Here is a 19,256-nt window from a genome sequence, read left to right on the forward strand (position 1 = left end):
CGTCGGATGTCAACAACTACCGCCCAATCTCTCTTCTGACAGCTCTATCAAAAATTTTTGAGAAAGTAATGTATTCAAGAGTAGCCTCCCATATTTGTAAAAATAAAGTACTAACAAAATGTCAGTTTGGTTTTCAGAAAGGCTTTTCAACAGAAAATGCTATATATGCTTTCACTGATCAAATATTAAATGCTCTGAATAACCGGACATCACCCATTGGTATTTTTTGTGATCTCTCAAAGGCCTTTGATTGTGTAAATCATGGAATTCTTTTAGATAAGCTAAATCATTATGGTTTGAGTGGGGCAGTGCACAAATGGTTTAATTCATACTTAACTGGAAGAATGCAGAAAGTTGAAATAAGTGGTTCGTGTAATGTTAAAACAACAGCTGATTCCTCAAACTGGGGTGCTATCAAGCACGGGGTCCCACAGGGTTCGGTCTTAGGTCCTTTACTGTTCTTGATATACATTAATGACTTACCATTCCACATTGATGAAGATGCAAAGTTAGTTCTTTTTGCTGATGATACAAGTATAGTAATAACATCCAAAAACCAAGAACTAAGTGATGTAATTGTAAATGATGTTTTTCACAAAATTATTAAGTGGTTCTCAGCAAACGGACTCTCTTTAAATTTTGATAAAACACAGTATATACAGTTCCGTACAGTAAATGGCACAACTCCAGTAATAAATATAGAATTTGAACAGAAGTCTGTAGCTAAGGTAGAATTTTCAAAATTTTTAGGTGTGTCCATTGATGAGAGGTTAAACTGGAAGCAACACATTGATGGTCTGCTGAAACGTCTGAGTTCAGCTACGTATGCTATTAGGGTTATTGCAAATTTTGGTGATAAGAATCTCAGTAAATTAGCTTACTATGCCTACTTTCATTCACTGCTTTCGTATGGCATCATATTCTGGGGTAATTCATCGTTGAGTAGAAAAGTATTCATTGCACAAAAACGTGTAATCAGAATAATTGCTGGAGCCCACCCACGGTCATCCTGCAGACATCTATTTAAGGATCTAGGGATCCTCACAGTAACCTCACAGTATATATATTCCCTTATGAAATTTGTTGATAATAATCCAACCCAATTCAAAATTAATAGCAGTGTGCATACCTATAACACCAGGAGAAAGGATGATCTTCACTATGCAGGGTTAAATCTGACTTTGGCACAGAAAGGAGTAAATTATGCTGCCACAAAAGTCTTTGGGCACCTACCAAACAGCATCAAAAGCCTGACAGATAGCCAACTAACATTTAAAAATAAATTAAAAGAATTTCTAGATGACAACTCCTTCTACTCATTGGCTGAATTTTTAGATAAAAAAAAAAACTTAAACATTAGTGTCATGCAATATTTTGTGTAATGTAATTTCTTGTACAGACATCTTTTATTAACCTGACACGTGCCACATCATTATGAAGTGTCGTATCCATGATCTATGGAACAAGTATTAATCTAATCTAATCTAATCTAATCTTACAATCCAGTATCTGATTTCGGAATCTCTGTCTTACCATGATGTAATCTAATTGAAATCTTCCCGTATCTCTCGGCCTTTTCCAAGTATACCTCCTCCTCTTGTGATTCTTGAACAGGGTATTCGCTATTACTAGCAGAAACTTGTTACAGAACTCAGTTAGTCTTTCTCCTCTTTCATTCCTTGTACCAAGCCCATATTCTCCTGTAACCGTTTCTTCTACTCCTTCCCCTACAACTGCATTCCAGTTGCCCATGACCATTAGATTTTCATCCTTCTTTACATACTGCATTACCCTTTCAGTATCCTCATACACTTTCTCTATCCGTTCATCTTCAGCTTGCGACGTCGGCATGTATACCTGAACTATCGTTGTCGGTGTTGGTCTGCTGTCGATTCTGATTAGAACAACCCGGTCACTGAACTGTTCACAGTAACAGACCCTCTGCCCTACCTTCCTATTCATAACGAATCCCACACCTGTTATACCACTTTCTGCTGCTGTTGATATTACCCGATACTCATCTGACCAGAAATCCTTGTCTTCCTTCCACTTCACTTCACTGACCACTACTATATCTAGATTAAGCCTTTGCATTTCCCTTTTCAGATTTTCTGTTTTCCCTACCACGTTCAAGCTTCTGACATTCCACGCCCCGACTCGTAGAACATTATCCTTTCGTTGATTATTCAATCTTTTTCTCATGGTAACCTCCCCCTTGGCAGTCCCCTCCCGGAGATTCGATTGGGGGACTATTCCGGAATCTTTTGCCAATGTAGAGATCATCATGACAATTCTTCAGCTACAGGCCACATGTCCTGTGGATACACGTTACGTGTCTTTAATGCAGTGGTTTCCATTGCCTTCTGCATCCTCATGTCGTTGATCATTGCTGATTCTTCCGCCTTTAGGGGCAATTTTCAACCCCTGAACCTCTATCCGCTCCTCCGCCCTCTTTGACAAGGCCGTTGGCAGAATGAGGCCGCCAATGCTGATTATTTATCAAAATTTAGGCAGTGGCGGGGATCGAACCCGGGACCGAAGACGTTTTGATTATGAATCAAAGACGCTACCCCTTTTTTTTTATTGTATTGCATTTTTGTTTTCTTTATTTTTCTTTGTTTTTTTTGTATGTATGTTTTTATTTACTCATTTTTTTATATTATGGCAGTCGTTGCACCAGAATTCTAGGAGTCGCTTGCGCCGTCTGATTGGCGGAACATCCAAACGTGTCTTCTCGAAATTTTAGTGGGGATTCCGTGTGTAGTACGTTCAGAACATCATATCGGCAAAAAAAGCATCAGCATCTCATGGCTTGGACGTTCCAGCTGGAAGGCGGGTCATGAAAGGCGCTCCGTAGAAAATTGGAAAAGAACTGCTTGTATCTGGGGTTGCGAACAAGTGCACAATGTCGATCGTTAAGGTACGTCCAATAACCTAGTTCTGATTTCTCATCGGGCCCAAAAAGGTAGCGGACTGTATGACCGCGTATCCAATTCACGGCATTAGTTTTTGTTGTGGGGTAATGAATCACATCCGGGAATAGAAGCGTCAGGAAAATAATCTGAGCAGGCGGCTGTCGGGTGAGGAAAGCCAGGATACGCTGCGCGAGCCTCCAGACGTCAGCAGACGGACCACATGAGAACCGATGAGCGTCCGTGTCCTCTACACCACAGTGAACACAGAGTGGTGTGTCAGCAAGGCGGATGCGGTGCAAACGAGACTGGTTGACCTGTTTGCCATTGACGGTGATATACCAGGTGGACTGAACGCTGGTGTCGAGGTAACCAGCATGCACTGCTTTCCACACACGGCGCCATATGATCTGGGGAAACTTGTGTTCAATGGGGTTGGGGGTTTGACACATTTGTAAGGTGTCGTATACAGTCTTTGTCTGGAGTATACGGAGAAGGGGTAAGGAGTGCAGAATGTAACTGATTTCAAAGAAGAAGTACCGAAAGTGATAAAAGGGGGGTGGAATGTCGGATAACATGACCGGGGCTGACATGGAGACTGGTGCGTATTCACGCAAAAGCAGTCCGGTCAGGCTCGTCGGGCAGCGACGCCAGACTTTCAGTTGGGAGCTAACAAAAAGTGCGGTAACTCTGTCTGGCACATGGAATAAGCCCACTCCACCACGCTCCCGCGGGAGGGCAAGGGAGGAATATTGAACTTTAAATAACATCCCGGCACAGACAAAGGATCCCATCGCCATCAACATACGACGTGCGAGGGTAATCGGAACCGGGAACACTTGTGCCACATGGGGGATGCGTGAGGCGTGATAAACATTCACGTATTGCGCGCGCTGTATAATGTCGAGGGATCGAAACCGGTGGTCCACAAGGCCAGCTCTGATCGTTTGTAGGAGACGTCGACCGTTGGTTGCCGCTGAGCGACGGAGGTCATTCATAAAATCAATGCCCAAACAGCGGACGCTGGTGGCCACACTTAGAGGAGCGACAGATCTTTCTGGTAGACCCTCACCAATGAGCAGAACCTTCGATTTGGAAATGTTAAGAGAACTGCCCGATGCCTCCCCATAAGTCGTCACCCAAGTCAGAGCAGCGCGAACATCGTCTTCATTGCGGAGGTAGAGGACTAGATCGTCAGCATAGGCTGTACAACAGAAGCGGTGCCCATGCAATGTCAGGCCCACCAGGCGTTGGCGAAGCCCCTGTAGGAGGGGCTCTAATGCCAAAGCATACAGTATCGTGGAAAGTGGGCATCCCTGTCGGACAGAGCGCTCGATCGCTAGAGGCGCGGTGAGGCGACCATTACAGAGTATTCTTGAAGTTGCGCCGCTCAAGAGCCGCATTACCACGGTGATTGTACGAACCGGAAAACCCATATGTTGGAGGACCGATTTCAGAAAAGTATGGTCGACACGGTCGAAAGCTTGACGGAAGTCAAGCGATGCCAATGCGCCAGGTAAATGTCGCGAGCGCGCGAGCGCAATCATGTCCCTATAACGGCAAAGGGCCGTATGGATGTTGTTGTCACCGCCCAACGAAGTCTGATCAAGGGAGGTGACGGATCTTGCTGCCTTCTTGAGGCGTGAGGCCAACAAACGGGTGAAAATTTTCATGTCACTGTTGAGTAGAGTGATGGGCCGGTAATCACAGATCCGTGATCGCCCATGTGGCTTAGGGACCAGGATGATGACCCCATCAAGGAAGGTGGCTGGGATCATCGTTGTGGGTGACATCAATTCACGACAGATGGACGTCCAAGCAGGTAACAAAAGGTAGCTAAAATACTTGTAAAAGTCGAGGGGGAGGCCGTCAGGTCCAGGGGACTTGTTGGCAGCCCCCACCTTGATAGCATCAAGGACTTCATCAGAGGTCACTTGTTCCTGAAGTTCTTGAGCCACATCCTCTGGCATGGTGTTGACAGTCATTGCTGCCACCTCCTCAATTAAGGTCGGGGGATGAGGGACGGCAGCGAACAGTTGACGGAAATGAGAATAGAAAGCGTGACCAATGTCGCATTGCGTAGTGTGTCGTCGTCCTTCCGCATCTGTGAGATCGTGGATGAGGGTTCGACGACGACGTCGGCGTTCCCTGAGAAGGTGGTACATCGATGGCGTTTCATGAGGCATATGGTCACGGGTGCAGGATCTGACAAGAGTCCCTTCTAAGCGCCGTCGCGTGAGGGAAGTGATCTGCGCTTTAGCACGATGCACCATCATCTGACGATCAGGAGAGAAGGCCATCGAAGTGCAGTCACGAAGGACTGCATAATAAAAGTCCATGGTGCTCGCTTGCCAGGCTTTGAAGTCTTTGCCATATCCTATCAGCGCCCTGCGCAGAGCTGGTTTCGCGCATGATACCCACCACGATAAGGTGGATGCGTAGGCGGGGCGACGACGATGACAGAGTGCCCACGCATCCTCAACGATTCGTCGGCAGTCAGGGACAGTCAGGTGGGAAACGTTGAATTTCCACAAGCCGCGGCTGTGCCACACTTGTTGGCGGGCGAGGACGACATCGCAGATGTAGGCGTCATGGTCAGAGAAAGCCAGAGGCCATACTTCGGCATGTCGAGTGTCGGCAGCAAGGGAACGTGTGAGGTATATACGATCGAGACGACTAGATGAATGCGCCGTATAATATGTGAAACCTGCACGGGTGCCATGCACCTTTGTCCATGTGTCAACAAGCTGGAGTCTGTCGATGATGACGGAGAGGGCCGCACAAGGGGAATGATGCGGTAATTGATCTTCAGGCCTTTGCGTGGAGTTGAAATCGCCACCGAGGACCATATCATCTAGGGGACCCTCAAACAGCGGCGTTACCTCGTCAGCAAAGAAAGTGTGTCGATCACGACGTCGACTGGAGCCGGACGGCGCATATACATTGAGGATACGGACGCCGAACAGCGTGAGAGCCATACCCCTAGCATTAGCAAGGTACACTACATCTTCAGCAGGGAGTCCAGAACGGAGGAGGATGGCAACTCCACTACCGTTGTCAGAAGCATGGGAGATGTGTGCCACGTAGCCAGTGGGGGCATGGAAATCGGCGACAAACACTTCTTGGAGGAGGGCAATGTCGACATCAGCAGCATAAATGGTCTCACGGAACATTGCCAGTTTATGGGGGGCCCGAATGGTGGCCAGATTCATCGTCGCTATGCGGTAATGTTGGGGGCGTGCTCCCACCATTGGCACAGATGTTCCGGCAGAGATGTCTGGCTGGCGTTTAACATCTGACGTAGTCACCGTTGTCGTAATCACTGGCTGGAAGGTGGGTCAGGCACCTCCATGGGGCACTGCCTGATGGGAGGACCACCATCTCGAACTGCTCCTTCGTCGATATCATCAGCCCAGGAGACTGGAACAGACGGTGAGCGACTGTCACACTCCTCGAGGGCGAGTTGTAGCGACGCTGCTGTAGTGGGGTCCAGGGAGGCACCCTCCTTGGAATCCGTCATATTCGTGTGAGATCGTTCTTCAGATGGGACATCAGGAGCAGCCTCTCCTGTCGTCAGAACGCTCGAAGGGAGATCACTGTCGTGTATCAGCTCCACTGCCTGTGATGCCACATGAAGAAGTGTGTCGTCAGATGGCGTTTGACTCCTCTTCTTCCGTTTTCTGGGCGACCGTTGCTTTCGGAGGTGCTGTTCTGAATCAGAATGTGGATGTTCGATGTCCGAGGTCGCGCCAGTCTGAAGAAAGGCAGAGGTAGGCACCGCATTCGCGTCGATGTCCATCGAGCTCTGGAGAGTTGGTGGTGTCGTAGCCGTCAGAGGAGATGGTGCCGGTGAGGCCATGGCAGCACCGTCATTTCCAGTGGGGAGTGCCGGGTGGAGAAGAGGTGCTTCCTGAAGTGACGCATCGGGGCTGCGTACGGCTGTGGCGTAGCTATCTGGTAAAGAAGCGGCCGTCACTTTGGGAGCTGAGTCACTGGTCGGGACCTGGAGCAAACGTCGGCGGAGACATTCTGACCGAACATGGCCCTCCTGTCCGCAACCGGCACACGTCCGCGGCTGGCCATCATACATAACGATGGCTCGCACGCCACCTATCAGCAGATAGGATGGTACATGTTTGGAGAGTTCGATTTTGATTTGGCGGACACCATTCAACACGTTGTATGTCGTGAATGTCTGCCATTTCTCCGCGATGTGCCCCACAACATTGCCATAGGGTCGGAAAGCTTCGACGACCACATCTTGCGGCACTTCGAAAGGGAGCTCAAAAACCCGGATTGTTCGAAGTCCGAAACCAGCGTGATCGACCGTCACCTCTCCAATATGCCCGTCAGAATGTTTGAACTTGAGGCCGCGTGCGTGTTGTCGAACTACGTTAGCACACGCTTCCTCCGTCGTCATCTTAATATAGACGATGCTGCTAGTGATAGAGAAATGAATACCTATCACTTCCTGAGGGTCCAGACGTAGCTCTTCGCGAATGAATTGCTCAATTTCAAAAGCGCGTGGTCTAGCATGTTCGGCTTGGAATGTTACTTTAACTGTCGCTCGGCGGTAACAGTGCGCCATGAGGTGCAATAGAAATGGACGCTACACAACACGAAATACCGCGACGCGGAAGTAAACAAACTACGGTGCGCTGTCCGGCGCGCGGAGCCGGTCCGCACGCGACCACGGCCGAAAGGCGACTGTCCCTAGACCACGGGTTGACCTTACTAGACGGTAAATTACAGCATCATCTGCGAACAACCTAAGAGAACTGCTCAGATTGTCGCCCAGGTCATTTATATAGATCAGGAACAGCAGAGGTTCCAGGACGCTTCCCTGGGGAACACCTGACATCACTTCAGTTTTAGTCGATGATTTGCCGTCTATTACTACGAATTGCGACCTTCCTGACAGGAAATCACGAATCCAGTCGCACAACTGAGACGATACCCCATAGGCCCGCAGCTTGATTAGAAGTCGCTTCTGAGGAACGGTGTCAAAAGCTTTCCGGAAATCTATTAAAGGCATCTCGCATCGAAGTCTGTGCCAAATTTCGCGCGTCTGTAAATTTTAGCCAATCTTCGGGATTTCGCGTTCTTCTGAACTTCGCATGCTTTTCCCGTTGCCTCTGCAACAGCGATCGGACCTGTTTTGTGTACCACGGGGGATCCGTTCCATCTCTTACCAATTTATGAGGTATGAATCTCTCAATTGCTGTTGCTACTATATCTTTGAATTTACCCACATCTCGTCTACATTTGCATAGTCAGTTCGGAAGGAATGGAGATTGTCTTTTAGGAAGGCTTCTAGTGACACTTTATCCGCTTTTTTAAATAAAATTATTTTGCGTTTGTTTCTGATGGATTTGGAAGAAACGGTATTGAACCTAGCTACAATGACCTTGTGATCACTAATCCCTGTATCAGTCATGATGCTCTCTATCAGCTCTGGATTGTTTGTGGCTAAGAGGTCAAGTGTGTTTTCGCAACCATTTACAATTCGCGTGGGTTCGTGGACTAACTGCTCGAAATTATTTTCGGAGAAAGCATTTAGGACAATCTCGGAAGATGTTTTCTGCCTACCACCGGTTTTGAACAAGTATTTTTGCCTACATATCGAGGGAAGGTTGAAGTCCCCACCAACTATAAACGTATGAGTGGGGTATTTATTTGCTACGAGATTCAAACTTTCTCTGAACTGTTCCGCAACTGTATCATCGGAGTCTGGGGGTCGGTAGAAGGACCTAATTATTAACTTAGTTCGGCTGTTAAGTGTAACCTCCACCCATACCAATTCGCACGGAGTGTCTACTTCGTCTTCACTACAAGATAAACCACTACTGACAGACACAAACACCCCACCACCAATTCTGCCTATCTATCTTTCCTGAACACCGTATGAGACTTCGTAAAAATTTCTGCAGAACTTATTTCAGGCTTTAGCCAGCTTTGTGTACCTATAACGATATCAGCTTCTGTGTTTTCTATTAGCGCTTGAAGCTCAGAGACTTTTCCAGCACAACTACAACAATTTACAACTATAATTCCGACTGTTCCTTGATCCAAGCACGTCTTGTATTTGCCATGCACCCTTTGACATTGCAGCCCACCCCGTACTTTCCCGAGGCCTTCTTCGTCTAGATATGATCGTTTTCTTGCTGTCGTGTTTACGTTCGAGCTTATGTGGTTGAAGTTGTGTTGTCTGTTTGCCTGTGTTCTTTTGGAATCCTCAAGTTTTTACTTTTTTACGGTATATTGATAATTTTTACTTATGGACCATCTGACAGCAACTGAATAAAACACAATTTTTGTCCATCCATGGAGCTCACCATCATGCGTTGTGATATTGTGTGCTGTGTTATTTGTGTTTGTGACTCCCCTGAGATGAACATCACTCGTTTGATATAGGTTTCGCACTTTTCGGTGTTGCATACCCTGTTGTGTTTTAGTGTGTTATGTTTGTGTTCTGTCACGGTGCTTTCTCCTATGTCTGTGTTTTGGTTGTATCCTTGGGTGTCTGTGCAAGTTTCGTGAGCTGCGTAATTATTAGTGCACATTTCATCATTAATTTCGTGTTATTCATGTTTGTGGTTTCTACGCTTTCCACAATCGTAACTAATTCCATTTATAATTCTCCTGTTCTTAACAATAAGCATGTCTGCGTGGTAGCCCATTGATACATTCCATGTTTTTGGTGCCTGGCTACCTCATAGTCCATAGCACCTTACATGCACATTAGATCGATGTGTTCCGTTGTCTGTAAGTAATGACGCTGAACCGCGCCGCTGGCAGTCAATGACGGGAGGATTTCAGTATCATCGAACGTCTCCGGGAGGAAGCCCATTTGTTGCTGCCATACAATTGCGCGGCGCCATGACCTCGCCGCGATAGCTGGAGACGCGTTTCCGACGGTGAATCTCTTGGTATGCGCTGTCGAGATAAGGGCCTCCTGACATGTCTTAGTTTTAGCAGACATAATTTTGATAATTGTAGTCTGTGTTAGCGATCAGGTTTTTAAGTAATTATTTATATGTGGGACATTCCGGACCGGCTGCTTTGTTGCAAGTTCGTTTTCGGTACATGCGTGGTGTGCAACCAACCGCCTTTTCTATACAATCGGTCTGGAGCATTTTTAGCAGAGTGCTGCGACTCGCCTACAACGCTTAACTGGGTGTCCTAAGTCATGGCAAGTGTAGCATTTTTGCGCTCTTGTGAAGCTTTTTTTATTCTAAGTGCTCCGAAATCTATGTATACCCGTTCTCTTTGCATAATGATTTACCACATTATACCACAACAGAGGGCTAACCTCAATAATGTTGTTCACCGTACACTTGTTTTTCCGTCCTGTCTTAAACTTTAGCTTCACTTCACTTCAAACATTTCTCTGGTGACGTCCTCACTGAGGTTAATCTCGTAAAGTTCCTCCATGAAATACTTGTCCGAAATGGACATTGGAACGTTGTATATGGCCATTAGTAGTCTATTTTTTCTGGCCTCTTTGTATTTGATGTTCTTTAGCTGCGATGTTTTCTCTACGATTTTCACGGTATCCGTCTTCGTCTCGGTTTCCACAATCATTGTGTTTATTGGTGATCTGATTCCCTTTATTTTGATTTTGTTCTGACGTAGATTAATCGTTTTAGTCAATGTATCTCGTATCTCAATTGTGTCCTGATTGTTCGTTAGCTTAAATAACATATCACTTGTTCAGTTTGTCTTTACTTTCTTAATTTCAATAACCGTTTCGTGACACTTGGAGCAGAAGTTACAGCAGCACACGTTGGGACGCTTGGCGTTTCCGTTCGGAGTTTGTAATTCTCTTCCTTGAGTGACCTGATTTCCGCTTCTACTTCGGCAACTCTGAATGATGCATCAGGAGCATTGGCAACCGCAGGTTCCTTTTTAGTCTTTAGTTTTCCAACCTTAATTCCTCGTTGTTACCTGCGAGCTTGGCCTGACCAAGAGCAAGTGACCAACTTTTCGTCTAACAGGTGACGTAATTGTTGAGGACACTCTTTTTTGTTTTAATTCAGCTGGAAGTCTGCGAGAAATCATCAACAGTTTCTATTAGTTTTCTCTCGATGCTTGGTCGTCGCGGCGTATTCTACCCCCTCGAGCTAGTTGCTCCGGTCTGTGTGTTGTTCCCGCCATCAGATGTCAGTGCGTTGTTCATAACCACCATCACTATTTGCAGCGGTTGCCGCCAGCTTATACCAAGTTAATGGCTCCAGTGTCTGCGTATTAATGCCGACGTGGAGCTAAACTTAGTGGAGAGTCTAATGTTTGTGTCCCTAGTACCTCACTGTGTGACCTAAGGACAGCTCACACCAGACAGAAATCGCTCAACAGCAACCACATCATGACACTTGGTGCCGTAGTGCTTAAACACAGTCTTTAAACAGTCACTCGCTGGGTGAGAATAACTGCATGCGGCTTTACGTAGGTTACGCATCAACGGGAGTACGAAGGACGTTCATTAAGTAATGAAAGAGCTTCTTTCTGAAATCAGGCTGGTTTTATTCGCGTTTCCAATACACCATATTATTCCCGACTTGTTTGGCTACAAAATCGGTTTTTACAACATGAACTCCGTCCATCGACAGCCTTACGCCACCTTACTGTGAGGGTCTATACGTTCACATGGTACTACTCTACTGGTCAACATCGGAGCCAACGCCTTGCTGCAGCATTAACCTCCCTATCATTCACGTACTGCTTCCTGCGGATTACATCTTCCATTGGGCCGAGCAGACGAAAGTCGGAAGTTGTGAGATCCACGCTATAAGGCGGATGAAGAAGAATAGTCAACGAAGTTTTGTGAACTCCTCTCGGGTGAGCAGACGTGTTTGAGGGCTTGTGTTTTCATGGGCCTGGGGACGTTCGTTTGTATTTTTGTGGCGACGAACGCGCTGAAGTCATTGCTTCAGTTTGATGAGGGCAGCACATGTTTCAGAATTGATCGTTGCACCATGAGGGAGGACATCAAAAAGAACAACCCCTTAAAAGACCCAGAAGACCGTCGCCATGACTTTACCGGCTGAGGGTGCAGCTTTGAACTTTTTCTTTGGAAGAGAGATGGTGTGCCGCCACTCATGTATTGCCGTTTTCTTTACGGTTCGAAGTGATGAACTCGTGTTTCGTCACCTGTGCCAATGTTGACAAATTTGTCACAATCAGCCTCGTTGCTCGGAAAAAATTCCTCACAGACGGTCAGTCGTTGATCTTCATGGTCTTCTGTTAGGTGGCAAGGAACCCTGTTACGTCTGCCACAGATGGCTACTGCCAGGGAGACTACACTCAAGACACCCCTGTGTACCATATAACATACACAAGCACTTGCAGGCGCAACCAAGAGGAAAACCATTCTTCAAAACAAACAGAACTTGCTAGAGACTAATGCGAACCTTTTTCTGCAGAGCTCGCCCCACAGATACAGGGAAAGTTGGAGTACTCCGCCGGCCTTCGCCGGCTTTATAAGGCCAACGCAGTAGCAGTACAGCCAGGTCAATCCTTCCAAAACGCAGGCAAAACCACCCCTTCCTTCCGCCTCCTTGATTTCTATCTCACCGTCTATGGCCGTCCTATCACCCACCCGCAAGTACCTTGGCTTCACCCTCGACCGTCACCTCACCTGGACCCCCCATCTCTGGACAATCTAAGCCAAGGCAAGCTCTCGACTCCGACTCCTCAAGCTCCTTTCGGGCCGTACGTGGGGTCTGGACCCCTCCACCATCCTCCACACCTATAAATCCCTCATCCGCCCTATCCTTTGTTAAGCCTATCCGGCCTGGATCTCCGCCCCCCCTACTTTTTACAAATCCCTTCATATCCTTGAACGCCGTGCTCTCCGCCTCGCCTATCGCATCCGTCTCCCCTCCCCCACGTGGATCCTGTGCGATCTCATTCCATTCCCCCACCTCCTCCTTTTCCTTGAAAGCATACGGCTCCTGTACACCTCCCACAAACTCGATCCTCCTCACCTGCTTGTCTCGCCCATCCTCTCCCACCCCCGCCCACTGCCGCGCCTGTATTACCACATACCACCCGGTCTCCATCTCTCCACCCTCCTTACCCTCCCCCAAGGTGGCTTCCCCCAACTCCCCCTCCCTGATGATGTCCTCCTCTCCTCCATCTACCCCTCCTGTCATCTTTGATCCTCCCCGCCCCCACTTCCTGTGTCCTTTCCTTTAGGCACCCTCCCTCCCTTCTCTTTCCTTTTCTCCCGTCCCCTTCCTCCACCCCTCTTCCCCCAGGCTTCCCCCCTTCCTTCCCTCCCCCTATCTCCCCTGCCCACGGCATCTGCTCTCCCCTCTCCCACCCCACCTCCTCCTTTCTTGGCAGGTCCCCGGACTCGTACACGCTTAGTGAACATTTGCGCACCGGAATCGACGCCTCGTGTTTCTGTGTGTGCCGTCGTTTTGTGCTTAAGTGGTTCAGTGTTATTCGTTTTGTACACCTACGTTCATGTGTGACAATTTTCGTCTATGTATGTGTCCAAGTGTCTGAACAACTTTTACCTTGGACTCTAAGCCCCTGAACGGCTCCATGTATTTTAAAAAGTGTTTGTCTCCGTTTCTATGTCCACCGTATTTTTATCTCACATTGTCATCATTTGTATCTTGTGTGTTTCTCTGAGGCCAAAGAGCGGCGTAGTATGCCGCTGCAGGCCTGTCTGTAAACAGGTTTACAAATAGCAATAAAGAAAAAAAAAGCAGTACAGCCAGTTCCTCGCTGAGCTAGGACCAGCTCCGACGGACCTTACCGACGCTCTAGATGAATGGTCGTCTACAAGTTATTTGTTTTGTGTGTATATAGTGATTGTTCGAGAAGAGCAGTTTCAATAAACGACATTATACTGAGTGTTCTACAATACTGAGTATTCTTGAAACCCAGCTGACGCACACATTTGAGTACCCCAACTGGTGGATGAGTGTGACGGCACTACCACCCAACCCGCTCAAAAACAGGCAATCGCAGGGAAACCGTACTGTACGCAAACCAGCCACACACACCCCCCCTACACTGTGAGCTGATCTATGGCCGATCGCCCACTAATGTATGATGACCTTGAATTGTTAGAGGGACGCAGCTGCTGCAGCAAGCCCTAGAACGAGCACCCACAACGACAAAGGTAACGATGCACGATACCTCGCACTAACATAACCACACCTTGCATGCACTGTCGCAGCTAGCAAGCCGCTATTGCCCTTACTACCCGTCCTACTGTTGCAGAGTTTTTTTTTCCCCATGGCGCTTGCCTTGGCACTTTTTTCCCTCTGCCCTTACAAACCGCTACCCTTGAATCGCTATCGTGCACTTTCTGTCTCCTGATGGACCATGTCAATGAGTAATCCTACCCACACACATGGACAACATCACAGCCCGCATCCTGTGACTCACGATTTGAAAACTTCTGGATTGTTTTGGGGGAGGAGACCAGACAGCGATGTCATCGGTCTCATGGGAAGGAAGCCGGCCGTGCCCTTTCAAAGAACCATCCCGGCATTTGCCTGGAGCGATTTAGGAAAATCACGGAAAACCTAAATCAAGACGGCCAGACGCGGGATTGAACCCCCGTCTTCCCGAATGCGAGTCCAGTGTGTTAGCCACTCCGGAGTTGAAAAGTAACATGTTATACGGAGGTGACAGTAGAACTTCTGGTTTGGTCACCACGTTGGTGTGGGCGTGGAGGGCCCCCATCCTTTAAACTACTAACAGAGACGTCCAGTTACGCAGCGAGGTGTTCGTTTCTGATCCACTAGTCACTTCGAATTAAAGTGTTTGCACGTTTCAGCATTGCAGAACTAACAGCTTTGTGCTATAGGCCAGCATGGGGCTGATCGAACAGGTCTGTGCGACCTTGTTGCGCTGATGACAGACGCGTCACCCAACGATTTACCGTGCTTTTGTTCACTGCGAAATCTGTGTAATAATTCTGCTAGTACCTGACAGTACTTGCGATTCTCTGGTTTTCCGTCAAAAGAAACTCAATGCTGTGCTTGCAACACATCTACAAATGGCGCCACCACTTTTGGGAACTTAATGAAACTACAAAAGCTGAAGCCGGAGTATTCCACGATGTCCCATCCGGCATTTTTTCAACCGATACTGGCCGAGAAAAAATGTGTTGCATTACTTACTGAACGCCTCTCGTAACATTGGCACTCGCGGCTCTTCGCTGGATTACTCAGAGTGTTTTAACAGCGAAAGAGGAAGGTTGCAGTTTGGAGTCAGTATGCCAGTATGCAGTTTTAACTTGCCGGGAAGCTACAACTCAGCAAAATGTTTTCGCTGGCGTGGAAACAGTCGGACAGCGTCACGTCAGCGAGGGGATGGGACGAAGCGTTCCAGCCTCCGGCGCCCGACCGCTCCTATCGCAGGAGGTCCAGGAAAGCGCCCCCCGGTGCAGCGGAGCCCACAAAGGCGGTAATGAGCGTCGTCCCCGGTCGTCCACCGTGGCGCGGCCGGCCAGAAATTCAATTACCGGCCGCTGACTGTGACTAATGACGCGCCACCTGTTGCACGGACGCTTAGCGCCGAGATTAATAGTCCTCAATGAGCTGCCAATGCATTCAGCGCGCCTTCTGGGAACGCGGCCTTCGGGGAAGCGGCGCGGGCGACGCCGCGCCGGTGTCGTCTTGTTGTGGTCCGCTGCCCTCCCCGTCCAAATTGATAACAAGCGCCAGCAATACTATCGGACTACAAAAAACCTTCCTCTGCTTAGGCGCCTTTAGACTTGGTCGATACTCACAAACATTGAAAACGTCATTTCCTGCTGAATTTCTTTTAAGTCAGCGTGACATTATTCTGTGCCCGTCGTCGTATAGCGCATAGAGCACTCCGGCCCTGGAGGTCGTGAGTTCATTCCCCGGTGTTAGTGGGTATTTATCCTCGTTCCATTTCCTCTAGATGATCCCAGGACTCCCCAACCTGCTGCCAAAATGTGTACCAGGCATCTTTTCCATGGATAAAAGGCTGTCAGGGCTAGCAACTAGACACGGGGAAAACTGTTCTTATCAGATATTGGATCAGAACTGGTCAGTCACTGGAATGAAGTAGTTCTTTATCATGACTTACCACTCATTCACAAAATAAGTAAAATGAGGCACATTGCCTTTTTAATTCAGGTCACTAAACCTGTATTTATATCTGGTTTGGTCGTATTTTGAAAGAACACACACGAAGAACTAATAATTTTGTGTTACATCCCTATTAAATTTGACATATAGGACTCAGTTTTCAGGCCACGAGTGGGCTACCGGGACCATCCGACCGCCGTGTCATCCTCAGAGGAGGATGCGTATAGGAGAGGTGTGTGGTCAGCACACCACTCTCCCGGTCGTTATGATGGTTTTCTTTGACCGGAGCCGCTACTATTCGGTCGAGTAGCTCCTCACTTGGCATCACGAGACGGAGTGCATCCCGAAAAGTGGCAACAGCGCATGGCGGCTGGATGGTCACCCATCCAAGTGCTGGCCACGCCCAACAGCGCTTAACTTCGGTGATCTTACGGGAACCGGTGTATCCACTGCGGCAAGGCCGTTGCCTTAAATTTGACATACAAAAGTTTTAAATATCGTCTGGTGTAAAAATTATCAACATTACAACAAAATCCTAAACATTTTGATCCAATGGAAAAATTTTAAGAATGAAGACTGGTTCTTGTTATATTTTGATATATTTATTGCAAAAATACACTATAAAAATTATAACAGACCTGTAATTAAAGAGTATCTGCAGTCGTCATTTAGAGTCAGTATTACCATATAGGTACCCCAAAAGGAAAACCTAACCTACATTGTCATTTATAAATAAAAATCTGACCCATTTTAGTCGACGTGAGTCTGTTTCTATTCTCAGTGCATATTTGTCCTGCTATTGAAAACATTCGTTCACAGGGCACTGATGTTGCTGTGATATATGACATCTAGAATCAACTGATACAGCGTTGGTCACAGCAGTTTTCTTGTTTCCCACCAGCTCAAGGTATCGTTGTTTCGCAGCAAATATCCTTCTGCTAAATATTTGTCCAGGCCGACAACTGCCGCACTTTCCGCGTCGTGACTTGCTTGAAACCGACCCAATGGTTTCACCAAACGCCTCCCAGGTTGAAGTCCCAGGCATTACGGTGGTAAATGATTGAGAAATGAGCTGTGTTTTTCTTGATGAACATCCAACGCTTTCCTTTCTGCAATAGCCTTCGTATAGGAATGCTGGAATGTTTTGTCTGTTGAAAATCCTTGCCGTTAGAATCAGAGGTCCAGTAATTTTGCCTGACCAATCAATTCGTTCATCGAGATAACCCCAAACCACTCTGATAAACCTTTAATGAAATTCTAAGTCAATTACTCTGTTTCTTGAAGATACTCTTTATTTTTGTCTTTAAAAGATTCCAGTTGTCATTCCATTAATCTTGGCAAGATTTTCATTTTTGAATGTGAGACTGTTTTCCTTGAGGACACCTCTTTGGTTACCTCACAGAAAACTTCAAAATCTATAAAGCCTACTGCATTATCTCCCAGTCAGTATCTTTTAAGTTTAAGGTGATCGATGTTCCACCTAAAATAGAGAGGCAAGAAATTATGGGATCTTTATTTAAATTATATCTTTGCAACATTTCACAAGTAGAGTTCCATCTGTTTGGGACACCTTATATCAGTTTCAATCGGTCATTTTTTAAATTTTCTTACATTTCAGCAAGTTTGTTTAAAGCAAAGGGTCTCTCCTTAAAAGCATAATTCTTTTGACATCATCAATGGTTTTCTGTATGGACTTCTGAATTGCGTGTTGCAGAGGGAGATTTAAAGAATGTGCAAAGCATGGAATATGTGGAAGTTTGAGAAGCATGGAAGTTGATTTCATAACTAACGCATTGTCTGTTATTATGTAGGTGATTCTAAAATCGATATTGTATTTAGCAATAGCAGATTTTACCCTGTTTGAGATGTTTTCTGCCGTGGGTTTGTCTTCTAATTGCGAGCACTGTAAAAGGTATGACTATGAAATGCGCAGTGAGAACATAGAAACTAATGCTATTTACACTCGTCTATGCATCACACGTAAGGCAGACTGCCTTTGCCGGGGCCAAATCATTTTTTATTTTATCGAAGTACTGATGATATAAACTAGGAATTAGAGAGTTTGACAACGTTTTACGACTTGGTAAATTAAAATTCGGGCAAAGCATATATAATTTTTCTTAAATTTTATGTCTTCAACTATAGAGAAAAGACAGTACTCTCCGCAAATCATTATTAAAGGCTGTACATCAAATGCCACTTTAATGTAATGTGTGCGACTTCATAGTATTAAAATATTTACATATTGGTTGTTGTAAATTAAAATCTGTTGAACGTGAGGGCATCACAAAAGGACAATGATGGGCTGGATACAGCTTAAGGCCCAATTTGCCATTCTGAAAGGATACCTTCACGCTAGCTGGAAGCAGATGTCAGTGAGGACGGTTCACGAGAAATGATTGCTTGATTTTCTGCATCGATTGATGGCGATCGTGTCCGGCTACACACCGTTGCAGAGGTACTGTAGGATGCTTCGATTTTAGATGTCCCTTCTGGTTTGATGATGAGCCAGAAGCCAAGGAAATTATCTGCTGGCAGTAGCGGCGTTTTCGCTTTTCTCCAATTTTGATAAAACGGTACTGTACGTCTCTCGTAATTCTTTCCATGGTAGGCAATGTGGTTGACATATTGTTGTGATGCACTGGAAAAATTAAATTATTTACTATTAGCATAAACATTTTAAATTGTAGAAAAAATTGGTTCAAATGGCTCTGAGCACTATGGGACTTAACATCTGAGGTCATCAGTCCCCTATAACTTAGAACCACTTAAACCTAACTAACCTAAGGACATCACACACACCCATGCCAGAGGCAGGATTCGAACCTGCGACCGCGCCGGTCGCGAGGTTCCAGACTGAATAAATTGTAGAACCTTAAAGTGAAAGCAAATATACATGCAGCACAAATTATTAATTAGAAGTTATTAGAGTAGGATGTAGGACGTTATGACGTGAGGAACCTAGACCCACAATCGTAAGGTTGTATCAAATATGAAAAAGTCTGAAATAGTTATAGTGACTAAGGAGCTCGCGAAGACAAGTCTGACAATATGTGGGGATTTCACTGCTGAAAGGTAAAAATTTTGAATAATGTGATACCCGAACTTGGGTTACATAGAGTGTGAACAAGAGATTTCAGGATGATGGTGTGGATAAAGACTGGAGGAAAGCTGTGCAAGTGAACGGTAAAGCCTGTAATTTAGGAGCTGCGAACTTGTCTACTAATGCAGCCACAGGTTCTACTAGTGTGTCTGTATT

General features: G+C 46.5%; 1 pseudogene; it reads right to left on the minus strand.

Moving 5' to 3' along the window:
* Positions 1 to 16,348: 16,348 nt before the first annotated feature.
* Positions 16,349 to 16,465, minus strand: LOC126337117 (5S ribosomal RNA; annotated as a pseudogene).
* Positions 16,466 to 19,256: the final 2,791 nt, after the last annotated feature.

Source organism: Schistocerca gregaria, chromosome 2 (assembly GCF_023897955.1).
Source record: "Schistocerca gregaria isolate iqSchGreg1 chromosome 2, iqSchGreg1.2, whole genome shotgun sequence".
Lineage (NCBI taxonomy): Eukaryota > Metazoa > Arthropoda > Insecta > Orthoptera > Acrididae > Schistocerca > Schistocerca gregaria.